Source organism: Paramisgurnus dabryanus, chromosome 13 (genome assembly GCF_030506205.2).
Source record: "Paramisgurnus dabryanus chromosome 13, PD_genome_1.1, whole genome shotgun sequence".
In the NCBI taxonomy this organism is placed as follows: domain Eukaryota; kingdom Metazoa; phylum Chordata; class Actinopteri; order Cypriniformes; family Cobitidae; genus Paramisgurnus; species Paramisgurnus dabryanus.
The window spans coordinates 35489569-35516940 of NC_133349.1; the positions used below are offsets into that span (position 1 = coordinate 35489569).

Genomic DNA, 27372 nt, shown 5'->3' on the forward strand with positions numbered 1-27372 from the left:
AATCATTCCAATAAACAAACAAATAAATCTTGTGATGGATATAAACAAATTAATATAGACTACTGAAACAAAATAGCATAAAACGGTCTGTTGGATGCTTGACCGTTATTTTAAAAGGGTTTAGGTGCCACAAAATGTGGCATACAAAGGCTTTCTCCCAGCGACAACCTAGCTGAAATAATACATGGAAATTAAAGGCCTGATTCTGGTGTTCGTAAAAAAGAGTGAATGGTTATCTAAGTGAACATCAAAACATTCTAAAAGGACAGCTTGGTTAACTGTTGCTATTTTCAAGACATGGCGAAATGAAACGCAGCAGGGACTTTGCTGAAATAAATGTTTTGTGCCTTCAACTGATGTAGGGAAAACTATTCAATATTCTTATGTGGCATGCTTGCTTGTGCTTTTCAGCATCCCTGCGCGTGTTCCGGCGAGCGGAAGGAGAACGGGACAGTAAAAGAGAGCAGAAAAGGAAAGCGTATTAGAACGAAACCCTGGCTGGATCCGTCCCCGACGTGTAGTTTTTTAATGGACTGCCCGACCTTTCGTTCTAAAGAGGCCTAAAGGTTACCGAGTCAATGTCCAGCATAGAGCCGGTCAGGGCTTAGCTCGGTTGGCATACGATTAAAGATCCCTATTTTGGCAGTAGCTTTCGCTTACGGCCATACCACCCTGAGCACGCCCGATCTCGTCCGATCTCGGAAGCTAAGCAGGGTAGGGCCTGGTTAGTACTTGGATGGGAGACCGCCTGGGAATACCAGGTGCTGTAAGCTTTTGAGTCTTCTTTCATCTGTACCGGAAGCCCTTCGCCCATGCTCGCTGTTCTCCTTTTACGCCGATTGGTGCATTTGCTTTCTGAGCTCTGCGCTGGCTCGTCTCTCCTCCGTTTCTCTGTGTCAAAGGGCCGGCTCAGTCTCGTCATTTTCCCTCTCATCCACCAGGGGGCGGTCAGACGCTTCATTTTTCTGTCTCTGCTCACTGTCCAAAAGAGCACGGCGGAGGAGCGCTAATAAGCATAGCGCTGTGTTGCAGGTGATTTACGCCTTTCACGTATCAGAACGTGCCAGAACGTGCTTGTCTGCTCTTTTAGGGGGAAAGTTGTTTACGTTGCCCCATTCGCAACTACAAGAAGGCTTTCTCCGATGTCCCTCAAGACGGACGGCCCGTGCAGACGTGAGATTTTCCTGTAGCGATTTATGGGGGGAAGTGGATAAGCAGAGCCATACGAAAGCTGTGCCAGGCCTTAACCGCCAATGATGAGACTTGTCTCTTTGTTTTCCATTGACCATAAGCAGGTGTAAACCGTTATCCTGTGGTCCATGACAGCACAAAGCTACTAATGATCACGAAAACACGTTTGCCTATAAAAGATTGTCACTTTTAGTCGGGTGACAAAACTCGAGATGATTTTCCATTCATGTTATCACTACCTAGCAAAGAATTTTCATTTTCTATGACTGAGTAGTGTACGAGGTTGCATCGATTTTATTCATTTATGTAAGTGTGTATTTATTCATTCATTCATTTTTTATTCGTTTAAATATATATATTATATTATTTATTTATTTTTATATATTTTTTTCTTCATTTTATATATATTATTTATTTTTTATATTATTATTTTTTTTAAAAAAATTTTATTCATTTATTTTTTATTTATATTGTTTTTTTATATTTATTTTTTATTTATTTAATTAATTTATTTTTTTATTTTTTTTTTTTATTTTTTTATTCTTTTTTTTTTTTTTTGCATATAATCCGTAATGAATTGTGGCGGAGTATCCTTACAGGTAGAAAGTTCAAGACAAAATGTCATGTTTTTCACGAGTTCGCATTAACATGTAATCAAATATTAAATAAAGCATATTTGGCGTGCTGTCCGACGGGAGAGCTCTGAGCTCTCGTGACCATGCTTCTCCCGAACGTAGTTAAATAAACTTCAAATGGCAAAGTACTCTGAAAAGACAAGGTCGAATCATTCCAATAAACAAACAAATAAATCTTGTGATGGATATAAACAAATTAATATAGACTACTGAAACAAAATAGCATAAAACGGTCTGTTGGATGCTTGACCGTTATTTTAAAAGGGTTTAGGTGCCACAAAATGTGGCATACAAAGGCTTTCTCCCAGCGACAACCTAGCTGAAATAATACATGGAAATTAAAGGCCTGATTCTGGTGTTCGTAAAAAAGAGTGAATGGTTATCTAAGTGAACATCAAAACATTCTAAAAGGACAGCTTGGTTAACTGTTGCTATTTTCAAGACATGGCGAAATGAAACGCAGCAGGGACTTTGCTGAAATAAATGTTTTGTGCCTTCAACTGATGTAGGGAAAACTATTCAATATTCTTATGTGGCATGCTTGCTTGTGCTTTTCAGCATCCCTGCGCGTGTTCCGGCGAGCGGAAGGAGAACGGGACAGTAAAAGAGAGCAGAAAAGGAAAGCGTACTAGAACGAAACCCTGGCTGGATCCGTCCCCGACGTGTAGTTTTTTAATGGACTGCCCGACCTTTCGTTCTAAAGAGGCCTAAAGGTTACCGAGTCAATGTCCAGCATAGAGCCGGTCAGGGCTTAGCTCGGTAGGCATTCGATTAAAGATCCCTATTTTGGCAGTAGCTTTCGCTTACGGCCATACCACCCTGAGCACGCCCGATCTCGTCCGATCTCGGAAGCTAAGCAGGGTCGGGCCTGGTTAGTACTTGGATGGGAGACCGCCTGGGAATACCAGGTGCTGTAAGCTTTTGAGTCTTCTTTCATCTGTACCGGAAGCCCTTCGCCCATGCTCGCTGTTCTCCTTTTACGCCGATTGGTGCATTTGCTTTCTGAGCTCTGCGCTGGCTCGTCTCTCCTCCGTTTCTCTGTGTCAAAGGGCCGGCTCAGTCTCGTCATTTTCCCTCTCATCCACCAGGGGGCGGTCAGACGCTTCATTTTTCTGTCTCTGCTCACTGTCCAAAAGAGCACGGCGGAGGAGCGCTAATAGCGCTGTGTTGCAGGTGATTTACGCCTTTCACGTATCAGAACGTGCCAGAACGTGCTTGTCTGCTCTTTTAGGGGGAAAGTTGTTTACGTTGCCCCATTCGCAACTACAAGAAGGCTTTCTCCGATGTCCCTCAAGACGGACGGCCCGTGCAGACGTGAGATTTTCCTGTAGCGATTTATGGGGGGAAGTGGATAAGCAGAGCCATACGAAAGCTGTGCCAGGCCTTAACCGCCAATGATGAGACTTGTCTCTTTGTTTTCCATTGACCATAAGCAGGTGTAAACCGTTATCCTGTGGTCCATGACAGCACAAAGCTACTAATGATCACGAAAACACGTTTGCCTATAAAAGATTGTCACTTTTAGTCGGGTGACAAAACTCGAGATGATTTTCCATTCATGTTATCACTACCTAGCAAAGAATTTTCATTTTCTATGACTGAGTAGTGTACGAGGTTGCATCGATTTTATTCATTTATGTAAGTGTGTATTTATTCATTCATTCATTTTTTATTCGTTTAAATATGTATATTATATTATTTATTTATTTTTATATATTTTTTTCTTCATTTTATATATATTATTTATTTTTTATATTATTATTTTTTTAAAAAAAAATTTATTCATTTATTTTTTATTTATATTGTTTTTTTTATATTTATTTTTTATTTATTTAATTAATTTATTTTTTTATTTTATTTTTTTATTCTTTTTTTTTTTTTTGCATATAATCCGTAATGAATTGTGGCGGAGTATCCTTACAGGTAGAAAGTTCAAGACAAAATGTCATGTTTTTCACGAGTTCGCATTAACATGTAATCAAATATTAAATAAAGCATATTTGGCGTGCTGTCCGACGGGAGAGCTCTGAGCTCTCGTGACCATGCTTCTCCCGAACGTAGTTAAATAAACTTCAAATGGCAAAGTACTCTGAAAAGACAAGGTCGAATCATTCCAATAAACAAACAAATAAATCTTGTGATGGATATAAACAAATTAATATAGACTACTGAAACAAAATAGCATAAAACGGTCTGTTGGATGCTTGACCGTTATTTTAAAAGGGTTTAGGTGCCACAAAATGTGGCATACAAAGGCTTTCTCCCAGCGACAACCTAGCTGAAATAATACATGGAAATTAAAGGCCTGATTCTGGTGTTCGTAAAAAAGAGTGAATGGTTATCTAAGTGAACATCAAAACATTCTAAAAGGACAGCTTGGTTAACTGTTGCTATTTTCAAGACATGGCGAAATGAAACGCAGCAGGGACTTTGCTGAAATAAATGTTTTGTGCCTTCAACTGATGTAGGGAAAACTATTCAATATTCTTATGTGGCATGCTTGCTTGTGCTTTTCAGCATCCCTGCGCGTGTTCCGGCGAGCGGAAGGAGAACGGGACAGTAAAAGAGAGCAGAAAAGGAAAGCGTACTAGAACGAAACCCTGGCTGGATCCGTCCCCGACGTGTAGTTTTTTAATGGACTGCCCGACCTTTCGTTCTAAAGAGGCCTAAAGGTTACCGAGTCAATGTCCAGCATAGAGCCGGTCAGGGCTTAGCTCGGTAGGCATTCGATTAAAGATCCCTATTTTGGCAGTAGCTTTCGCTTACGGCCATACCACCCTGAGCACGCCCGATCTCGTCCGATCTCGGAAGTTAAAGCAGGGTCGGGCCTGGTTAGTACTTGGATGGGAGACCGCCTGGGAATACCAGGTGCTGTAAGCTTTTGAGTCTTCTTTCATCTGTACCGGAAGCCCTTCGCCCATGCTCGCTGTTCTCCTTTTACGCCGATTGGTGCATTTGCTTTCTGAGCTCTGCGCTGGCTCGTCTCTCCTCCGTTTCTCTGTGTCAAAGGGCCGGCTCAGTCTCGTCATTTTCCCTCTCATCCACCAGGGGGCGGTCAGACGCTTCATTTTTCTGTCTCTGCTCACTGTCCAAAAGAGCACGGCGGAGGAGCGCTAATAGCGCTGTGTTGCAGGTGATTTACGCCTTTCACGTATCAGAACGTGCCAGAACGTGCTTGTCTGCTCTTTTAGGGGGAAAGTTGTTTACGTTGCCCCATTCGCAACTACAAGAAGGCTTTCTCCGATGTCCCTCAAGACGGACGGCCCGTGCAGACGTGAGATTTTCCTGTAGCGATTTATGGGGGGAAGTGGATAAGCAGAGCCATACGAAAGCTGTGCCAGGCCTTAACCGCCAATGATGAGACTTGTCTCTTTGTTTTCCATTGACCATAAGCAGGTGTAAACCGTTATCCTGTGGTCCATGACAGCACAAAGCTACTAATGATCACGAAAACACGTTTGCCTATAAAAGATTGTCACTTTTAGTCGGGTGACAAAACTCGAGATGATTTTCCATTCATGTTATCACTACCTAGCAAAGAATTTTCATTTTCTATGACTGAGTAGTGTACGAGGTTGCATCGATTTTATTCATTTATGTAAGTGTGTATTTATTCATTCATTCATTTTTTATTCGTTTAAATATGTATATTATATTATTTATTTATTTTTATATATTTTTTTCTTCATTTTATATATATTATTTATTTTTTATATTATTATTTTTTTAAAAAAAAATTTATTCATTTATTTTTTATTTATATTGTTTTTTTTATATTTATTTTTTATTTATTTAATTAATTTATTTTTTTATTTTATTTTTTTATTCTTTTTTTTTTTTTTTGCATATAATCCGTAATGAATTGTGGCGGAGTATCCTTACAGGTAGAAAGTTCAAGACAAAATGTCATGTTTTTCACGAGTTCGCATTAACATGTAATCAAATATTAAATAAAGCATATTTGGCGTGCTGTCCGACGGGAGAGCTCTGAGCTCTCGTGACCATGCTTCTCCCGAACGTAGTTAAATAAACTTCAAATGGCAAAGTACTCTGAAAAGACAAGGTCGAATCATTCCAATAAACAAACAAATAAATCTTGTGATGGATATAAACAAATTAATATAGACTACTGAAACAAAATAGCATAAAACGGTCTGTTGGATGCTTGACCGTTATTTTAAAAGGGTTTAGGTGCCACAAAATGTGGCATACAAAGGCTTTCTCCCAGCGACAACCTAGCTGAAATAATACATGGAAATTAAAGGCCTGATTCTGGTGTTCGTAAAAAAGAGTGAATGGTTATCTAAGTGAACATCAAAACATTCTAAAAGGACAGCTTGGTTAACTGTTGCTATTTTCAAGACATGGCGAAATGAAACGCAGCAGGGACTTTGCTGAAATAAATGTTTTGTGCCTTCAACTGATGTAGGGAAAACTATTCAATATTCTTATGTGGCATGCTTGCTTGTGCTTTTCAGCATCCCTGCGCGTGTTCCGGCGAGCGGAAGGAGAACGGGACAGTAAAAGAGAGCAGAAAAGGAAAGCGTATTAGAACGAAACCCTGGCTGGATCCGTCCCCGACGTGTAGTTTTTTAATGGACTGCCCGACCTTTCGTTCTAAAGAGGCCTAAAGGTTACCGAGTCAATGTCCAGCATAGAGCCGGTCAGGGCTTAGCTCGGTTGGCATACGATTAAAGATCCCTATTTTGGCAGTAGCTTTCGCTTACGGCCATACCACCCTGAGCACGCCCGATCTCGTCCGATCTCGGAAGCTAAGCAGGGTCGGGCCTGGTTAGTACTTGGATGGGAGACCGCCTGGGAATACCAGGTGCTGTAAGCTTTTGAGTCTTCTTTCATCTGTACCGGAAGCCCTTCGCCCATGCTCGCTGTTCTCCTTTTACGCCGATTGGTGCATTTGCTTTCTGAGCTCTGCGCTGGCTCGTCTCTCCTCCGTTTCTCTGTGTCAAAGGGCCGGCTCAGTCTCGTCATTTTCCCTCTCATCCACCAGGGGGCGGTCAGACGCTTCATTTTTCTGTCTCTGCTCACTGTCCAAAAGAGCACGGCGGAGGAGCGCTAATAGCGCTGTGTTGCAGGTGATTTACGCCTTTCACGTATCAGAACGTGCCAGAACGTGCTTGTCTGCTCTTTTAGGGGGAAAGTTGTTTACGTTGCCCCATTCGCAACTACAAGAAGGCTTTCTCCGATGTCCCTCAAGACGGACGGCCCGTGCAGACGTGAGATTTTCCTGTAGCGATTTATGGGGGGAAGTGGATAAGCAGAGCCATACGAAAGCTGTGCCAGGCCTTAACCGCCAATGATGAGACTTGTCTCTTTGTTTTCCATTGACCATAAGCAGGTGTAAACCGTTATCCTGTGGTCCATGACAGCACAAAGCTACTAATGATCACGAAAACACGTTTGCCTATAAAAGATTGTCACTTTTAGTCGGGTGACAAAACTCGAGATGATTTTCCATTCATGTTATCACTACCTAGCAAAGAATTTTCATTTTCTATGACTGAGTAGTGTACGAGGTTGCATCGATTTTATTCATTTATGTAAGTGTGTATTTATTCATTCATTCATTTTTTATTCGTTTAAATATGTATATTATATTATTTATTTATTTTTATATATTTTTTTCTTCATTTTATATATATTATTTATTTTTTATATTATTATTTTTTTAAAAAAAAATTTATTCATTTATTTTTTATTTATATTGTTTTTTTTATATTTATTTTTTATTTATTTAATTAATTTATTTTTTTATTTTATTTTTTTATTCTTTTTTTTTTTTTTTGCATATAATCCGTAATGAATTGTGGCGGAGTATCCTTACAGGTAGAAAGTTCAAGACAAAATGTCATGTTTTTCACGAGTTCGCATTAACATGTAATCAAATATTAAATAAAGCATATTTGGCGTGCTGTCCGACGGGAGAGCTCTGAGCTCTCGTGACCATGCTTCTCCCGAACGTAGTTAAATAAACTTCAAATGGCAAAGTACTCTGAAAAGACAAGGTCGAATCATTCCAATAAACAAACAAATAAATCTTGTGATGGATATAAACAAATTAATATAGACTACTGAAACAAAATAGCATAAAACGGTCTGTTGGATGCTTGACCGTTATTTTAAAAGGGTTTAGGTGCCACAAAATGTGGCATACAAAGGCTTTCTCCCAGCGACAACCTAGCTGAAATAATACATGGAAATTAAAGGCCTGATTCTGGTGTTCGTAAAAAAGAGTGAATGGTTATCTAAGTGAACATCAAAACATTCTAAAAGGACAGCTTGGTTAACTGTTGCTATTTTCAAGACATGGCGAAATGAAACGCAGCAGGGACTTTGCTGAAATAAATGTTTTGTGCCTTCAACTGATGTAGGGAAAACTATTCAATATTCTTATGTGGCATGCTTGCTTGTGCTTTTCAGCATCCCTGCGCGTGTTCCGGCGAGCGGAAGGAGAACGGGACAGTAAAAGAGAGCAGAAAAGGAAAGCGTACTAGAACGAAACCCTGGCTGGATCCGTCCCCGACGTGTAGTTTTTTAATGGACTGCCCGACCTTTCGTTCTAAAGAGGCCTAAAGGTTACCGAGTCAATGTCCAGCATAGAGCCGGTCAGGGCTTAGCTCGGTTGGCATACGATTAAAGATCCCTATTTTGGCAGTAGCTTTCGCTTACGGCCATACCACCCTGAGCACGCCCGATCTCGTCCGATCTCGGAAGCTAAGCAGGGTCGGGCCTGGTTAGTACTTGGATGGGAGACCGCCTGGGAATACCAGGTGCTGTAAGCTTTTGAGTCTTCTTTCATCTGTACCGGAAGCCCTTCGCCCATGCTCGCTGTTCTCCTTTTACGCCGATTGGTGCATTTGCTTTCTGAGCTCTGCGCTGGCTCGTCTCTCCTCCGTTTCTCTGTGTCAAAGGGCCGGCTCAGTCTCGTCATTTTCCCTCTCATCCACCAGGGGGCGGTCAGACGCTTCATTTTTCTGTCTCTGCTCACTGTCCAAAAGAGCACGGCGGAGGAGCGCTAATAGCGCTGTGTTGCAGGTGATTTACGCCTTTCACGTATCAGAACGTGCCAGAACGTGCTTGTCTGCTCTTTTAGGGGGAAAGTTGTTTACGTTGCCCCATTCGCAACTACAAGAAGGCTTTCTCCGATGTCCCTCAAGACGGACGGCCCGTGCAGACGTGAGATTTTCCTGTAGCGATTTATGGGGGGAAGTGGATAAGCAGAGCCATACGAAAGCTGTGCCAGGCCTTAACCGCCAATGATGAGACTTGTCTCTTTGTTTTCCATTGACCATAAGCAGGTGTAAACCGTTATCCTGTGGTCCATGACAGCACAAAGCTACTAATGATCACGAAAACACGTTTGCCTATAAAAGATTGTCACTTTTAGTCGGGTGACAAAACTCGAGATGATTTTCCATTCATGTTATCACTACCTAGCAAAGAATTTTCATTTTCTATGACTGAGTAGTGTACGAGGTTGCATCGATTTTATTCATTTATGTAAATGTGTATTTATTCATTCATTCATTTTTTATTCGTTTAAATATGTATATTATATTATTTATTTATTTTTATATATTTTTTTCTTCATTTTATATATATTATTTATTTTTTATATTATTATTTTTTTAAAAAAAAATTTATTCATTTATTTTTTATTTATATTGTTTTTTTTATATTTATTTTTTATTTATTTAATTAATTTATTTTTTTATTTTATTTTTTTATTCTTTTTTTTTTTTTTTGCATATAATCCGTAATGAATTGTGGCGGAGTATCCTTACAGGTAGAAAGTTCAAGACAAAATGTCATGTTTTTCACGAGTTCGCATTAACATGTAATCAAATATTAAATAAAGCATATTTGGCGTGCTGTCCGACGGGAGAGCTCTGAGCTCTCGTGACCATGCTTCTCCCGAACGTAGTTAAATAAACTTCAAATGGCAAAGTACTCTGAAAAGACAAGGTCGAATCATTCCAATAAACAAACAAATAAATCTTGTGATGGATATAAACAAATTAATATAGACTACTGAAACAAAATAGCATAAAACGGTCTGTTGGATGCTTGACCGTTATTTTAAAAGGGTTTAGGTGCCACAAAATGTGGCATACAAAGGCTTTCTCCCAGCGACAACCTAGCTGAAATAATACATGGAAATTAAAGGCCTGATTCTGGTGTTCGTAAAAAAGAGTGAATGGTTATCTAAGTGAACATCAAAACATTCTAAAAGGACAGCTTGGTTAACTGTTGCTATTTTCAAGACATGGCGAAATGAAACGCAGCAGGGACTTTGCTGAAATAAATGTTTTGTGCCTTCAACTGATGTAGGGAAAACTATTCAATATTCTTATGTGGCATGCTTGCTTGTGCTTTTCAGCATCCCTGCGCGTGTTCCGGCGAGCGGAAGGAGAACGGGACAGTAAAAGAGAGCAGAAAAGGAAAGCGTACTAGAACGAAACCCTGGCTGGATCCGTCCCCGACGTGTAGTTTTTTAATGGACTGCCCGACCTTTCGTTCTAAAGAGGCCTAAAGGTTACCGAGTCAATGTCCAGCATAGAGCCGGTCAGGGCTTAGCTCGGTAGGCATTCGATTAAAGATCCCTATTTTGGCAGTAGCTTTCGCTTACGGCCATACCACCCTGAGCACGCCCGATCTCGTCCGATCTCGGAAGCTAAGCAGGGTCGGGCCTGGTTAGTACTTGGATGGGAGACCGCCTGGGAATACCAGGTGCTGTAAGCTTTTGAGTCTTCTTTCATCTGTACCGGAAGCCCTTCGCCCATGCTCGCTGTTCTCCTTTTACGCCGATTGGTGCATTTGCTTTCTGAGCTCTGCGCTGGCTCGTCTCTCCTCCGTTTCTCTGTGTCAAAGGGCCGGCTCAGTCTCGTCATTTTCCCTCTCATCCACCAGGGGGCGGTCAGACGCTTCATTTTTCTGTCTCTGCTCACTGTCCAAAAGAGCACGGCGGAGGAGCGCTAATAGCGCTGTGTTGCAGGTGATTTACGCCTTTCACGTATCAGAACGTGCCAGAACGTGCTTGTCTGCTCTTTTAGGGGGAAAGTTGTTTACGTTGCCCCATTCGCAACTACAAGAAGGCTTTCTCCGATGTCCCTCAAGACGGACGGCCCGTGCAGACGTGAGATTTTCCTGTAGCGATTTATGGGGGGAAGTGGATAAGCAGAGCCATACGAAAGCTGTGCCAGGCCTTAACCGCCAATGATGAGACTTGTCTCTTTGTTTTCCATTGACCATAAGCAGGTGTAAACCGTTATCCTGTGGTCCATGACAGCACAAAGCTACTAATGATCACGAAAACACGTTTGCCTATAAAAGATTGTCACTTTTAGTCGGGTGACAAAACTCGAGATGATTTTCCATTCATGTTATCACTACCTAGCAAAGAATTTTCATTTTCTATGACTGAGTAGTGTACGAGGTTGCATCGATTTTATTCATTTATGTAAGTGTGTATTTATTCATTCATTCATTTTTTATTCGTTTAAATATGTATATTATATTATTTATTTATTTTTATATATTTTTTTCTTCATTTTATATATATTATTTATTTTTTATATTATTATTTTTTTAAAAAAAAATTTATTCATTTATTTTTTATTTATATTGTTTTTTTTATATTTATTTTTTATTTATTTAATTAATTTATTTTTTTATTTTATTTTTTTATTCTTTTTTTTTTTTTTTGCATATAATCCGTAATGAATTGTGGCGGAGTATCCTTACAGGTAGAAAGTTCAAGACAAAATGTCATGTTTTTCACGAGTTCGCATTAACATGTAATCAAATATTAAATAAAGCATATTTGGCGTGCTGTCCGACGGGAGAGCTCTGAGCTCTCGTGACCATGCTTCTCCCGAACGTAGTTAAATAAACTTCAAATGGCAAAGTACTCTGAAAAGACAAGGTCGAATCATTCCAATAAACAAACAAATAAATCTTGTGATGGATATAAACAAATTAATATAGACTACTGAAACAAAATAGCATAAAACGGTCTGTTGGATGCTTGACCGTTATTTTAAAAGGGTTTAGGTGCCACAAAATGTGGCATACAAAGGCTTTCTCCCAGCGACAACCTAGCTGAAATAATACATGGAAATTAAAGGCCTGATTCTGGTGTTCGTAAAAAAGAGTGAATGGTTATCTAAGTGAACATCAAAACATTCTAAAAGGACAGCTTGGTTAACTGTTGCTATTTTCAAGACATGGCGAAATGAAACGCAGCAGGGACTTTGCTGAAATAAATGTTTTGTGCCTTCAACTGATGTAGGGAAAACTATTCAATATTCTTATGTGGCATGCTTGCTTGTGCTTTTCAGCATCCCTGCGCGTGTTCCGGCGAGCGGAAGGAGAACGGGACAGTAAAAGAGAGCAGAAAAGGAAAGCGTATTAGAACGAAACCCTGGCTGGATCCGTCCCCGACGTGTAGTTTTTTAATGGACTGCCCGACCTTTCGTTCTAAAGAGGCCTAAAGGTTACCGAGTCAATGTCCAGCATAGAGCCGGTCAGGGCTTAGCTCGGTTGGCATACGATTAAAGATCCCTATTTTGGCAGTAGCTTTCGCTTACGGCCATACCACCCTGAGCACGCCCGATCTCGTCCGATCTCGGAAGCTAAGCAGGGTCGGGCCTGGTTAGTACTTGGATGGGAGACCGCCTGGGAATACCAGGTGCTGTAAGCTTTTGAGTCTTCTTTCATCTGTACCGGAAGCCCTTCGCCCATGCTCGCTGTTCTCCTTTTACGCCGATTGGTGCATTTGCTTTCTGAGCTCTGCGCTGGCTCGTCTCTCCTCCGTTTCTCTGTGTCAAAGGGCCGGCTCAGTCTCGTCATTTTCCCTCTCATCCACCAGGGGGCGGTCAGACGCTTCATTTTTCTGTCTCTGCTCACTGTCCAAAAGAGCACGGCGGAGGAGCGCTAATAGCGCTGTGTTGCAGGTGATTTACGCCTTTCACGTATCAGAACGTGCCAGAACGTGCTTGTCTGCTCTTTTAGGGGGAAAGTTGTTTACGTTGCCCCATTCGCAACTACAAGAAGGCTTTCTCCGATGTCCCTCAAGACGGACGGCCCGTGCAGACGTGAGATTTTCCTGTAGCGATTTATGGGGGGAAGTGGATAAGCAGAGCCATACGAAAGCTGTGCCAGGCCTTAACCGCCAATGATGAGACTTGTCTCTTTGTTTTCCATTGACCATAAGCAGGTGTAAACCGTTATCCTGTGGTCCATGACAGCACAAAGCTACTAATGATCACGAAAACACGTTTGCCTATAAAAGATTGTCACTTTTAGTCGGGTGACAAAACTCGAGATGATTTTCCATTCATGTTATCACTACCTAGCAAAGAATTTTCATTTTCTATGACTGAGTAGTGTACGAGGTTGCATCGATTTTATTCATTTATGTAAGTGTGTATTTATTCATTCATTCATTTTTTATTCGTTTAAATATGTATATTATATTATTTATTTATTTTTATATATTTTTTTCTTCATTTTATATATATTATTTATTTTTTATATTATTATTTTTTTAAAAAAAAATTTATTCATTTATTTTTTATTTATATTGTTTTTTTTATATTTATTTTTTATTTATTTAATTAATTTATTTTTTTATTTTATTTTTTTATTCTTTTTTTTTTTTTTTGCATATAATCCGTAATGAATTGTGGCGGAGTATCCTTACAGGTAGAAAGTTCAAGACAAAATGTCATGTTTTTCACGAGTTCGCATTAACATGTAATCAAATATTAAATAAAGCATATTTGGCGTGCTGTCCGACGGGAGAGCTCTGAGCTCTCGTGACCATGCTTCTCCCGAACGTAGTTAAATAAACTTCAAATGGCAAAGTACTCTGAAAAGACAAGGTCGAATCATTCCAATAAACAAACAAATAAATCTTGTGATGGATATAAACAAATTAATATAGACTACTGAAACAAAATAGCATAAAACGGTCTGTTGGATGCTTGACCGTTATTTTAAAAGGGTTTAGGTGCCACAAAATGTGGCATACAAAGGCTTTCTCCCAGCGACAACCTAGCTGAAATAATACATGGAAATTAAAGGCCTGATTCTGGTGTTCGTAAAAAAGAGTGAATGGTTATCTAAGTGAACATCAAAACATTCTAAAAGGACAGCTTGGTTAACTGTTGCTATTTTCAAGACATGGCGAAATGAAACGCAGCAGGGACTTTGCTGAAATAAATGTTTTGTGCCTTCAACTGATGTAGGGAAAACTATTCAATATTCTTATGTGGCATGCTTGCTTGTGCTTTTCAGCATCCCTGCGCGTGTTCCGGCGAGCGGAAGGAGAACGGGACAGTAAAAGAGAGCAGAAAAGGAAAGCGTATTAGAACGAAACCCTGGCTGGATCCGTCCCCGACGTGTAGTTTTTTAATGGACTGCCCGACCTTTCGTTCTAAAGAGGCCTAAAGGTTACCGAGTCAATGTCCAGCATAGAGCCGGTCAGGGCTTAGCTCGGTTGGCATACGATTAAAGATCCCTATTTTGGCAGTAGCTTTCGCTTACGGCCATACCACCCTGAGCACGCCCGATCTCGTCCGATCTCGGAAGCTAAGCAGGGTCGGGCCTGGTTAGTACTTGGATGGGAGACCGCCTGGGAATACCAGGTGCTGTAAGCTTTTGAGTCTTCTTTCATCTGTACCGGAAGCCCTTCGCCCATGCTCGCTGTTCTCCTTTTACGCCGATTGGTGCATTTGCTTTCTGAGCTCTGCGCTGGCTCGTCTCTCCTCCGTTTCTCTGTGTCAAAGGGCCGGCTCAGTCTCGTCATTTTCCCTCTCATCCACCAGGGGGCGGTCAGACGCTTCATTTTTCTGTCTCTGCTCACTGTCCAAAAGAGCACGGCGGAGGAGCGCTAATAGCGCTGTGTTGCAGGTGATTTACGCCTTTCACGTATCAGAACGTGCCAGAACGTGCTTGTCTGCTCTTTTAGGGGGAAAGTTGTTTACGTTGCCCCATTCGCAACTACAAGAAGGCTTTCTCCGATGTCCCTCAAGACGGACGGCCCGTGCAGACGTGAGATTTTCCTGTAGCGATTTATGGGGGGAAGTGGATAAGCAGAGCCATACGAAAGCTGTGCCAGGCCTTAACCGCCAATGATGAGACTTGTCTCTTTGTTTTCCATTGACCATAAGCAGGTGTAAACCGTTATCCTGTGGTCCATGACAGCACAAAGCTACTAATGATCACGAAAACACGTTTGCCTATAAAAGATTGTCACTTTTAGTCGGGTGACAAAACTCGAGATGATTTTCCATTCATGTTATCACTACCTAGCAAAGAATTTTCATTTTCTATGACTGAGTAGTGTACGAGGTTGCATCGATTTTATTCATTTATGTAAGTGTGTATTTATTCATTCATTCATTTTTTATTCGTTTAAATATGTATATTATATTATTTATTTATTTTTATATATTTTTTTCTTCATTTTATATATATTATTTATTTTTTATATTATTATTTTTTTAAAAAAAAATTTATTCATTTATTTTTTATTTATATTGTTTTTTTTATATTTATTTTTTATTTATTTAATTAATTTATTTTTTTATTTTATTTTTTTATTCTTTTTTTTTTTTTTTGCATATAATCCGTAATGAATTGTGGCGGAGTATCCTTACAGGTAGAAAGTTCAAGACAAAATGTCATGTTTTTCACGAGTTCGCATTAACATGTAATCAAATATTAAATAAAGCATATTTGGCGTGCTGTCCGACGGGAGAGCTCTGAGCTCTCGTGACCATGCTTCTCCCGAACGTAGTTAAATAAACTTCAAATGGCAAAGTACTCTGAAAAGACAAGGTCGAATCATTCCAATAAACAAACAAATAAATCTTGTGATGGATATAAACAAATTAATATAGACTACTGAAACAAAATAGCATAAAACGGTCTGTTGGATGCTTGACCGTTATTTTAAAAGGGTTTAGGTGCCACAAAATGTGGCATACAAAGGCTTTCTCCCAGCGACAACCTAGCTGAAATAATACATGGAAATTAAAGGCCTGATTCTGGTGTTCGTAAAAAAGAGTGAATGGTTATCTAAGTGAACATCAAAACATTCTAAAAGGACAGCTTGGTTAACTGTTGCTATTTTCAAGACATGGCGAAATGAAACGCAGCAGGGACTTTGCTGAAATAAATGTTTTGTGCCTTCAACTGATGTAGGGAAAACTATTCAATATTCTTATGTGGCATGCTTGCTTGTGCTTTTCAGCATCCCTGCGCGTGTTCCGGCGAGCGGAAGGAGAACGGGACAGTAAAAGAGAGCAGAAAAGGAAAGCGTACTAGAACGAAACCCTGGCTGGATCCGTCCCCGACGTGTAGTTTTTTAATGGACTGCCCGACCTTTCGTTCTAAAGAGGCCTAAAGGTTACCGAGTCAATGTCCAGCATAGAGCCGGTCAGGGCTTAGCTCGGTAGGCATTCGATTAAAGATCCCTATTTTGGCAGTAGCTTTCGCTTACGGCCATACCACCCTGAGCACGCCCGATCTCGTCCGATCTCGGAAGCTAAGCAGGGTCGGGCCTGGTTAGTACTTGGATGGGAGACCGCCTGGGAATACCAGGTGCTGTAAGCTTTTGAGTCTTCTTTCATCTGTACCGGAAGCCCTTCGCCCATGCTCGCTGTTCTCCTTTTACGCCGATTGGTGCATTTGCTTTCTGAGCTCTGCGCTGGCTCGTCTCTCCTCCGTTTCTCTGTGTCAAAGGGCCGGCTCAGTCTCGTCATTTTCCCTCTCATCCACCAGGGGGCGGTCAGACGCTTCATTTTTCTGTCTCTGCTCACTGTCCAAAAGAGCACGGCGGAGGAGCGCTAATAGCGCTGTGTTGCAGGTGATTTACGCCTTTCACGTATCAGAACGTGCCAGAACGTGCTTGTCTGCTCTTTTAGGGGGAAAGTTGTTTACGTTGCCCCATTCGCAACTACAAGAAGGCTTTCTCCGATGTCCCTCAAGACGGACGGCCCGTGCAGACGTGAGATTTTCCTGTAGCGATTTATGGGGGGAAGTGGATAAGCAGAGCCATACGAAAGCTGTGCCAGGCCTTAACCGCCAATGATGAGACTTGTCTCTTTGTTTTCCATTGACCATAAGCAGGTGTAAACCGTTATCCTGTGGTCCATGACAGCACAAAGCTACTAATGATCACGAAAACACGTTTGCCTATAAAAGATTGTCACTTTTAGTCGGGTGACAAAACTCGAGATGATTTTCCATTCATGTTATCACTACCTAGCAAAGAATTTTCATTTTCTATGACTGAGTAGTGTACGAGGTTGCATCGATTTTATTCATTTATGTAAGTGTGTATTTATTCATTCATTCATTTTTTATTCGTTTAAATATGTATATTATATTATTTATTTATTTTTATATATTTTTTTCTTCATTTTATATATATTATTTATTTTTTATATTATTATTTTTTTAAAAAAAAATTTATTCATTTATTTTTTATTTATATTGTTTTTTTTATATTTATTTTTTATTTATTTAATTAATTTATTTTTTTATTTTATTTTTTTATTCTTTTTTTTTTTTTTTGCATATAATCCGTAATGAATTGTGGCGGAGTATCCTTACAGGTAGAAAGTTCAAGACAAAATGTCATGTTTTTCACGAGTTCGCATTAACATGTAATCAAATATTAAATAAAGCATATTTGGCGTGCTGTCCGACGGGAGAGCTCTGAGCTCTCGTGACCATGCTTCTCCCGAACGTAGTTAAATAAACTTCAAATGGCAAAGTACTCTGAAAAGACAAGGTCGAATCATTCCAATAAACAAACAAATAAATCTTGTGATGGATATAAACAAATTAATATAGACTACTGAAACAAAATAGCATAAAACGGTCTGTTGGATGCTTGACCGTTATTTTAAAAGGGTTTAGGTGCCACAAAATGTGGCATACAAAGGCTTTCTCCCAGCGACAACCTAGCTGAAATAATACATGGAAATTAAAGGCCTGATTCTGGTGTTCGTAAAAAAGAGTGAATGGTTATCTAAGTGAACATCAAAACATTCTAAAAGGACAGCTTGGTTAACTGTTGCTATTTTCAAGACATGGCGAAATGAAACGCAGCAGGGACTTTGCTGAAATAAATGTTTTGTGCCTTCAACTGATGTAGGGAAAACTATTCAATATTCTTATGTGGCATGCTTGCTTGTGCTTTTCAGCATCCCTGCGCGTGTTCCGGCGAGCGGAAGGAGAACGGGACAGTAAAAGAGAGCAGAAAAGGAAAGCGTATTAGAACGAAACCCTGGCTGGATCCGTCCCCGACGTGTAGTTTTTTAATGGACTGCCCGACCTTTCGTTCTAAAGAGGCCTAAAGGTTACCGAGTCAATGTCCAGCATAGAGCCGGTCAGGGCTTAGCTCGGTTGGCATACGATTAAAGATCCCTATTTTGGCAGTAGCTTTCGCTTACGGCCATACCACCCTGAGCACGCCCGATCTCGTCCGATCTCGGAAGCTAAGCAGGGTCGGGCCTGGTTAGTACTTGGATGGGAGACCGCCTGGGAATACCAGGTGCTGTAAGCTTTTGAGTCTTCTTTCATCTGTACCGGAAGCCCTTCGCCCATGCTCGCTGTTCTCCTTTTACGCCGATTGGTGCATTTGCTTTCTGAGCTCTGCGCTGGCTCGTCTCTCCTCCGTTTCTCTGTGTCAAAGGGCCGGCTCAGTCTCGTCATTTTCCCTCTCATCCACCAGGGGGCGGTCAGACGCTTCATTTTTCTGTCTCTGCTCACTGTCCAAAAGAGCACGGCGGAGGAGCGCTAATAGCGCTGTGTTGCAGGTGATTTACGCCTTTCACGTATCAGAACGTGCCAGAACGTGCTTGTCTGCTCTTTTAGGGGGAAAGTTGTTTACGTTGCCCCATTCGCAACTACAAGAAGGCTTTCTCCGATGTCCCTCAAGACGGACGGCCCGTGCAGACGTGAGATTTTCCTGTAGCGATTTATGGGGGGAAGTGGATAAGCAGAGCCATACGAAAGCTGTGCCAGGCCTTAACCGCCAATGATGAGACTTGTCTCTTTGTTTTCCATTGACCATAAGCAGGTGTAAACCGTTATCCTGTGGTCCATGACAGCACAAAGCTACTAATGATCACGAAAACACGTTTGCCTATAAAAGATTGTCACTTTTAGTCGGGTGACAAAACTCGAGATGATTTTCCATTCATGTTATCACTACCTAGCAAAGAATTTTCATTTTCTATGACTGAGTAGTGTACGAGGTTGCATCGATTTTATTCATTTATGTAAGTGTGTATTTATTCATTCATTCATTTTTTATTCGTTTAAATATGTATATTATATTATTTATTTATTTTTATATATTTTTTTCTTCATTTTATATATATTATTTATTTTTTATATTATTATTTTTTTAAAAAAAAATTTATTCATTTATTTTTTATTTATATTGTTTTTTTTATATTTATTTTTTATTTATTTAATTAATTTATTTTTTTATTTTATTTTTTTATTCTTTTTTTTTTTTTTTGCATATAATCCGTAATGAATTGTGGCGGAGTATCCTTACAGGTAGAAAGTTCAAGACAAAATGTCATGTTTTTCACGAGTTCGCATTAACATGTAATCAAATATTAAATAAAGCATATTTGGCGTGCTGTCCGACGGGAGAGCTCTGAGCTCTCGTGACCATGCTTCTCCCGAACGTAGTTAAATAAACTTCAAATGGCAAAGTACTCTGAAAAGACAAGGTCGAATCATTCCAATAAACAAACAAATAAATCTTGTGATGGATATAAACAAATTAATATAGACTACTGAAACAAAATAGCATAAAACGGTCTGTTGGATGCTTGACCGTTATTTTAAAAGGGTTTAGGTGCCACAAAATGTGGCATACAAAGGCTTTCTCCCAGCGACAACCTAGCTGAAATAATACATGGAAATTAAAGGCCTGATTCTGGTGTTCGTAAAAAAGAGTGAATGGTTATCTAAGTGAACATCAAAACATTCTAAAAGGACAGCTTGGTTAACTGTTGCTATTTTCAAGACATGGCGAAATGAAACGCAGCAGGGACTTTGCTGAAATAAATGTTTTGTGCCTTCAACTGATGTAGGGAAAACTATTCAATATTCTTATGTGGCATGCTTGCTTGTGCTTTTCAGCATCCCTGCGCGTGTTCCGGCGAGCGGAAGGAGAACGGGACAGTAAAAGAGAGCAGAAAAGGAAAGCGTATTAGAACGAAACCCTGGCTGGATCCGTCCCCGACGTGTAGTTTTTTAATGGACTGCCCGACCTTTCGTTCTAAAGAGGCCTAAAGGTTACCGAGTCAATGTCCAGCATAGAGCCGGTCAGGGCTTAGCTCGGTTGGCATACGATTAAAGATCCCTATTTTGGCAGTAGCTTTCGCTTACGGCCATACCACCCTGAGCACGCCCGATCTCGTCCGATCTCGGAAGCTAAGCAGGGTCGGGCCTGGTTAGTACTTGGATGGGAGACCGCCTGGGAATACCAGGTGCTGTAAGCTTTTGAGTCTTCTTTCATCTGTACCGGAAGCCCTTCGCCCATGCTCGCTGTTCTCCTTTTACGCCGATTGGTGCATTTGCTTTCTGAGCTCTGCGCTGGCTCGTCTCTCCTCCGTTTCTCTGTGTCAAAGGGCCGGCTCAGTCTCGTCATTTTCCCTCTCATCCACCAGGGGGCGGTCAGACGCTTCATTTTTCTGTCTCTGCTCACTGTCCAAAAGAGCACGGCGGAGGAGCGCTAATAGCGCTGTGTTGCAGGTGATTTACGCCTTTCACGTATCAGAACGTGCCAGAACGTGCTTGTCTGCTCTTTTAGGGGGAAAGTTGTTTACGTTGCCCCATTCGCAACTACAAGAAGGCTTTCTCCGATGTCCCTCAAGACGGACGGCCCGTGCAGACGTGAGATTTTCCTGTAGCGATTTATGGGGGGAAGTGGATAAGCAGAGCCATACGAAAGCTGTGCCAGGCCTTAACCGCCAATGATGAGACTTGTCTCTTTGTTTTCCATTGACCATAAGCAGGTGTAAACCGTTATCCTGTGGTCCATGACAGCACAAAGCTACTAATGATCACGAAAACACGTTTGCCTATAAAAGATTGTCACTTTTAGTCGGGTGACAAAACTCGAGATGATTTTCCATTCATGTTATCACTACCTAGCAAAGAATTTTCATTTTCTATGACTGAGTAGTGTACGAGGTTGCATCGATTTTATTCATTTATGTAAGTGTGTATTTATTCATTCATTCATTTTTTATTCGTTTAAATATGTATATTATATTATTTATTTATTTTTATATATTTTTTTCTTCATTTTATATATATTATTTATTTTTTATATTATTATTTTTTTAAAAAAAAATTTATTCATTTATTTTTTATTTATATTGTTTTTTTTATATTTATTTTTTATTTATTTAATTAATTTATTTTTTTATTTTATTTTTTTATTCTTTTTTTTTTTTTTTGCATATAATCCGTAATGAATTGTGGCGGAGTATCCTTACAGGTAGAAAGTTCAAGACAAAATGTCATGTTTTTCACGAGTTCGCATTAACATGTAATCAAATATTAAATAAAGCATATTTGGCGTGCTGTCCGACGGGAGAGCTCTGAGCTCTCGTGACCATGCTTCTCCCGAACGTAGTTAAATAAACTTCAAATGGCAAAGTACTCTGAAAAGACAAGGTCGAATCATTCCAATAAACAAACAAATAAATCTTGTGATGGATATAAACAAATTAATATAGACTACTGAAACAAAATAGCATAAAACGGTCTGTTGGATGCTTGACCGTTATTTTAAAAGGGTTTAGGTGCCACAAAATGTGGCATACAAAGGCTTTCTCCCAGCGACAACCTAGCTGAAATAATACATGGAAATTAAAGGCCTGATTCTGGTGTTCGTAAAAAAGAGTGAATGGTTATCTAAGTGAACATCAAAACATTCTAAAAGGACAGCTTGGTTAACTGTTGCTATTTTCAAGACATGGCGAAATGAAACGCAGCAGGGACTTTGCTGAAATAAATGTTTTGTGCCTTCAACTGATGTAGGGAAAACTATTCAATATTCTTATGTGGCATGCTTGCTTGTGCTTTTCAGCATCCCTGCGCGTGTTCCGGCGAGCGGAAGGAGAACGGGACAGTAAAAGAGAGCAGAAAAGGAAAGCGTATTAGAACGAAACCCTGGCTGGATCCGTCCCCGACGTGTAGTTTTTTAATGGACTGCCCGACCTTTCGTTCTAAAGAGGCCTAAAGGTTACCGAGTCAATGTCCAGCATAGAGCCGGTCAGGGCTTAGCTCGGTTGGCATACGATTAAAGATCCCTATTTTGGCAGTAGCTTTCGCTTACGGCCATACCACCCTGAGCACGCCCGATCTCGTCCGATCTCGGAAGCTAAGCAGGGTCGGGCCTGGTTAGTACTTGGATGGGAGACCGCCTGGGAATACCAGGTGCTGTAAGCTTTTGAGTCTTCTTTCATCTGTACCGGAAGCCCTTCGCCCATGCTCGCTGTTCTCCTTTTACGCCGATTGGTGCATTTGCTTTCTGAGCTCTGCGCTGGCTCGTCTCTCCTCCGTTTCTCTGTGTCAAAGGGCCGGCTCAGTCTCGTCATTTTCCCTCTCATCCACCAGGGGGCGGTCAGACGCTTCATTTTTCTGTCTCTGCTCACTGTCCAAAAGAGCACGGCGGAGGAGCGCTAATAGCGCTGTGTTGCAGGTGATTTACGCCTTTCACGTATCAGAACGTGCCAGAACGTGCTTGTCTGCTCTTTTAGGGGGAAAGTTGTTTACGTTGCCCCATTCGCAACTACAAGAAGGCTTTCTCCGATGTCCCTCAAGACGGACGGCCCGTGCAGACGTGAGATTTTCCTGTAGCGATTTATGGGGGGAAGTGGATAAGCAGAGCCATACGAAAGCTGTGCCAGGCCTTAACCGCCAATGATGAGACTTGTCTCTTTGTTTTCCATTGACCATAAGCAGGTGTAAACCGTTATCCTGTGGTCCATGACAGCACAAAGCTACTAATGATCACGAAAACACGTTTGCCTATAAAAGATTGTCACTTTTAGTCGGGTGACAAAACTCGAGATGATTTTCCATTCATGTTATCACTACCTAGCAAAGAATTTTCATTTTCTATGACTGAGTAGTGTACGAGGTTGCATCGATTTTATTCATTTATGTAAGTGTGTATTTATTCATTCATTCATTTTTTATTCGTTTAAATATGTATATTATATTATTTATTTATTTTTATATATTTTTTTCTTCATTTTATATATATTATTTATTTTTTATATTATTATTTTTTTAAAAAAAATTTATTCATTTATTTTTTATTTATATTGTTTTTTTTATATTTATTTTTTATTTTATTTAATTAATTTATTTTTTTATTTTATTTTTTTATTCTTTTTTTTTTTTTTTTGCATATAATCCGTAATGAATTGTGGCGGAGTATCCTTACAGGTAGAAAGTTCAAGACAAAATGTCATGTTTTTCACGAGTTCGCATTAACATGTAATCAAATATTAAATAAAGCATATTGGCGTGCTGTCCGACGGGAGAGCTCTGAGCTCTCGTGACCATGCTTCTCCCGAACGTAGTTAAATAAACTTCAAATGGCAAAGTACTCTGAAAAGACAAGGTCGAATCATTCCAATAAACAAACAAATAAATCTTGTGATGGATATAAACAAATTAATATAGACTACTGAAACAAAATAGCATAAAACGGTCTGTTGGATGCTTGACCGTTATTTTAAAAGGGTTTAGGTGCCACAAAATGTGGCATACAAAGGCTTTCTCCCAGCGACAACCTAGCTGAAATAATACATGGAAATTAAAGGCCTGATTCTGGTGTTCGTAAAAAAGAGTGAATGGTTATCTAAGTGAACATCAAAACATTCTAAAAAGGACAGCTTGGTTAACTGTTGCTATTTTCAAGACATGGCGAAATGAAACGCAGCAGGGACTTTGCTGAAATAAATGTTTTGTGCCTTCAACTGATGTAGGGAAAACTATTCAATATTCTTATGTGGCATGCTTGCTTGTGCTTTTCAGCATCCCTGCGCGTGTTCCGGCGAGCGGAAGGAGAACGGGACAGTAAAAGAGAGCAGAAAAGGAAAGCGTATTAGAACGAAACCCTGGCTGGATCCGTCCCCGACGTGTAGTTTTTTAATGGACTGCCCGACCTTTCGTTCTAAAGAGGCCTAAAGGTTACCGAGTCAATGTCCAGCATAGAGCCGGTCAGGGCTTAGCTCGGTTGGCATACGATTAAAGATCCCTATTTTGGCAGTAGCTTTCGCTTACGGCCATACCACCCTGAGCACGCCCGATCTCGTCCGATCTCGGAAGCTAAGCAGGGTCGGGCCTGGTTAGTACTTGGATGGGAGACCGCCTGGGAATACCAGGTGCTGTAAGCTTTTGAGTCTTCTTTCATCTGTACCGGAAGCCCTTCGCCCATGCTCGCTGTTCTCCTTTTACGCCGATTGGTGCATTTGCTTTCTGAGCTCTGCGCTGGCTCGTCTCTCCTCCGTTTCTCTGTGTCAAAGGGCCGGCTCAGTCTCGTCATTTTCCCTCTCATCCACCAGGGGGCGGTCAGACGCTTCATTTTTCTGTCTCTGCTCACTGTCCAAAAGAGCACGGCGGAGGAGCGCTAATAGCGCTGTGTTGCAGGTGATTTACGCCTTCACGTATCAGAACGTGCCAGAACGTGCTTGTCTGCTCTTTTAGGGGGAAAGTTGTTTACGTTGCCCCATTCGCAACTACAAGAAGGCTTTCTCCGATGTCCCTCAAGACGGACGGCCCGTGCAGACGTGAGATTTTCCTGTAGCGATTTATGGGGGGAAGTGGATAAGCAGAGCCATACGAAAGCTGTGCCAGGCCTTAACCGCCAATGATGAGACTTGTCTCTTTGTTTTCCATTGACCATAAGCAGGTGTAAACCGTTATCCTGTGGTCCATGACAGCACAAAGCTACTAATGATCACGAAAACACGTTTGCCTATAAAAGATTGTCACTTTTAGTCGGGTGACAAAACTCGAGATGATTTTCCATTCATGTTATCACTACCTAGCAAAGAATTTTCATTTTCTATGACTGAGTAGTGTACGAGGTTGCATCGATTTTATTCATTTATGTAAGTGTGTATTTATTCATTCATTCATTTTTTATTCGTTTAAATATGTATATTATATTATTTATTTATTTTTATATATTTTTTTCTTCATTTTATATATATTATTTATTTTTTATATTATTATTTTTTTAAAAAAAAATTTATTCATTTATTTTTTATTTATATTGTTTTTTTTATATTTATTTTTTATTTATTTAATTAATTTATTTTTTTATTTTATTTTTTTATTCTTTTTTTTTTTTTTTGCATATAATCCGTAATGAATTGTGGCGGAGTATCCTTACAGGTAGAAAGTTCAAGACAAAATGTCATGTTTTTCACGAGTTCGCATTAACATGTAATCAAATATTAAATAAAGCATATTTGGCGTGCTGTCCGACGGGAGAGCTCTGAGCTCTCGTGACCATGCTTCTCCCGAACGTAGTTAAATAAACTTCAAATGGCAAAGTACTCTGAAAAGACAAGGTCGAATCATTCCAATAAACAAACAAATAAATCTTGTGATGGATATAAACAAATTAATATAGACTACTGAAACAAAATAGCATAAAACGGTCTGTTGGATGCTTGACCGTTATTTTAAAAGGGTTTAGGTGCCACAAAATGTGGCATACAAAGGCTTTCTCCCAGCGACAACCTAGCTGAAATAATACATGGAAATTAAAGGCCTGATTCTGGTGTTCGTAAAAAAGAGTGAATGGTTATCTAAGTGAACATCAAAACATTCTAAAAGGACAGCTTGGTTAACTGTTGCTATTTTCAAGACATGGCGAAATGAAACGCAGCAGGGACTTTGCTGAAATAAATGTTTTGTGCCTTCAACTGATGTAGGGAAAACTATTCAATATTCTTATGTGGCATGCTTGCTTGTGCTTTTCAGCATCCCTGCGCGTGTTCCGGCGAGCGGAAGGAGAACGGGACAGTAAAAGAGAGCAGAAAAGGAAAGCGTATTAGAACGAAACCCTGGCTGGATCCGTCCCCGACGTGTAGTTTTTTAATGGACTGCCCGACCTTTCGTTCTAAAGAGGCCTAAAGGTTACCGAGTCAATGTCCAGCATAGAGCCGGTCAGGGCTTAGCTCGGTTGGCATACGATTAAAGATCCCTATTTTGGCAGTAGCTTTCGCTTACGGCCATACCACCCTGAGCACGCCCGATCTCGTCCGATCTCGGAAGCTAAGCAGGGTCGGGCCTGGTTAGTACTTGGATGGGAGACCGCCTGGGAATACCAGGTGCTGTAAGCTTTTGAGTCTTCTTTCATCTGTACCGGAAGCCCTTCGCCCATGCTCGCTGTTCTCCTTTTACGCCGATTGGTGCATTTGCTTTCTGAGCTCTGCGCTGGCTCGTCTCTCCTCCGTTTCTCTGTGTCAAAGGGCCGGCTCAGTCTCGTCATTTTCCCTCTCATCCACCAGGGGGCGGTCAGACGCTTCATTTTTCTGTCTCTGCTCACTGTCCAAAAGAGCACGGCGGAGGAGCGCTAATAGCGCTGTGTTGCAGGTGATTTACGCCTTTCACGTATCAGAACGTGCCAGAACGTGCTTGTCTGCTCTTTTAGGGGGAAAGTTGTTTACGTTGCCCCATTCGCAACTACAAGAAGGCTTTCTCCGATGTCCCTCAAGACGGACGGCCCGTGCAGACGTGAGATTTTCCTGTAGCGATTTATGGGGGGAAGTGGATAAGCAGAGCCATACGAAAGCTGTGCCAGGCCTTAACCGCCAATGATGAGACTTGTCTCTTTGTTTTCCATTGACCATAAGCAGGTGTAAACCGTTATCCTGTGGTCCATGACAGCACAAAGCTACTAATGATCACGAAAACACGTTTGCCTATAAAAGATTGTCACTTTTAGTCGGGTGACAAAACTCGAGATGATTTTCCATTCATGTTATCACTACCTAGCAAAGAATTTTCATTTTCTATGACTGAGTAGTGTACGAGGTTGCATCGATTTTATTCATTTATGTAAGTGTGTATTTATTCATTCATTCATTTTTTATTCGTTTAAATATGTATATTATATTATTTATTTATTTTTATATATTTTTTTCTTCATTTTATATATATTATTTATTTTTTATATTATTATTTTTTTAAAAAAAAATTTATTCATTTATTTTTTATTTATATTGTTTTTTTTTATATTTATTTTTTATTTATTTAATTAATTTATTTTTTTATTTTATTTTTTTATTCTTTTTTTTTTTTTTTGCATATAATCCGTAATGAATTGTGGCGGAGTATCCTTACAGGTAGAAAGTTCAAGACAAAATGTCATGTTTTTCACGAGTTCGCATTAACATGTAATCAAATATTAAATAAAGCATATTTGGCGTGCTGTCCGACGGGAGAG

At 40.2% G+C, this 27372-nt stretch overlaps 14 non-coding genes across 14 annotated transcripts; all 14 read left to right on the plus strand.

Moving 5' to 3' along the window:
• Positions 1 to 654: 654 nt before the first annotated feature.
• On the plus strand, positions 655 to 773 carry LOC135765289 (5S ribosomal RNA). Its single transcript, XR_010540609.1, has one exon. It is a non-coding gene; the product is annotated as a 5S ribosomal RNA (ribosomal RNA).
• Positions 774 to 2627: 1854 nt separating this feature from the next.
• On the plus strand, positions 2628 to 2746 carry LOC135765318 (5S ribosomal RNA). The gene has a single exon (XR_010540635.1). It is a non-coding gene; the product is annotated as a 5S ribosomal RNA (ribosomal RNA).
• Positions 2747 to 4586: 1840 nt separating this feature from the next.
• LOC135765340 (5S ribosomal RNA) lies at positions 4587 to 4706 on the plus strand. Its single transcript, XR_010540655.1, has one exon. It is a non-coding gene; the product is annotated as a 5S ribosomal RNA (ribosomal RNA).
• Positions 4707 to 6547: 1841 nt separating this feature from the next.
• Positions 6548 to 6666, plus strand: LOC135765319 (5S ribosomal RNA). Its single transcript, XR_010540636.1, has one exon. It is a non-coding gene; the product is annotated as a 5S ribosomal RNA (ribosomal RNA).
• Positions 6667 to 8507: 1841 nt separating this feature from the next.
• On the plus strand, positions 8508 to 8626 carry LOC135766459 (5S ribosomal RNA). The gene has a single exon (XR_010541654.1). It is a non-coding gene; the product is annotated as a 5S ribosomal RNA (ribosomal RNA).
• Positions 8627 to 10467: 1841 nt separating this feature from the next.
• On the plus strand, positions 10468 to 10586 carry LOC135766453 (5S ribosomal RNA). The gene has a single exon (XR_010541649.2). It is a non-coding gene; the product is annotated as a 5S ribosomal RNA (ribosomal RNA).
• Positions 10587 to 12427: 1841 nt separating this feature from the next.
• On the plus strand, positions 12428 to 12546 carry LOC135765322 (5S ribosomal RNA). Its single transcript, XR_010541650.2, has one exon. It is a non-coding gene; the product is annotated as a 5S ribosomal RNA (ribosomal RNA).
• A 1841-nt stretch (positions 12547 to 14387) lies between these two features.
• On the plus strand, positions 14388 to 14506 carry LOC135765323 (5S ribosomal RNA). The gene has a single exon (XR_010540640.1). It is a non-coding gene; the product is annotated as a 5S ribosomal RNA (ribosomal RNA).
• Positions 14507 to 16347: 1841 nt separating this feature from the next.
• Positions 16348 to 16466, plus strand: LOC135765324 (5S ribosomal RNA). The gene has a single exon (XR_010540641.1). It is a non-coding gene; the product is annotated as a 5S ribosomal RNA (ribosomal RNA).
• A 1841-nt stretch (positions 16467 to 18307) lies between these two features.
• Positions 18308 to 18426, plus strand: LOC135765325 (5S ribosomal RNA). The gene has a single exon (XR_010540642.1). It is a non-coding gene; the product is annotated as a 5S ribosomal RNA (ribosomal RNA).
• A 1841-nt stretch (positions 18427 to 20267) lies between these two features.
• Positions 20268 to 20386, plus strand: LOC135765327 (5S ribosomal RNA). The gene has a single exon (XR_010540644.1). It is a non-coding gene; the product is annotated as a 5S ribosomal RNA (ribosomal RNA).
• Positions 20387 to 22227: 1841 nt separating this feature from the next.
• Positions 22228 to 22346, plus strand: LOC135765328 (5S ribosomal RNA). Its single transcript, XR_010540645.1, has one exon. It is a non-coding gene; the product is annotated as a 5S ribosomal RNA (ribosomal RNA).
• Positions 22347 to 24188: 1842 nt separating this feature from the next.
• LOC135765330 (5S ribosomal RNA) lies at positions 24189 to 24307 on the plus strand. The gene has a single exon (XR_010540646.1). It is a non-coding gene; the product is annotated as a 5S ribosomal RNA (ribosomal RNA).
• A 1840-nt stretch (positions 24308 to 26147) lies between these two features.
• Positions 26148 to 26266, plus strand: LOC135765331 (5S ribosomal RNA). The gene has a single exon (XR_010540647.1). It is a non-coding gene; the product is annotated as a 5S ribosomal RNA (ribosomal RNA).
• The last annotated feature ends 1106 nt before the right edge of the window (positions 26267 to 27372 follow it).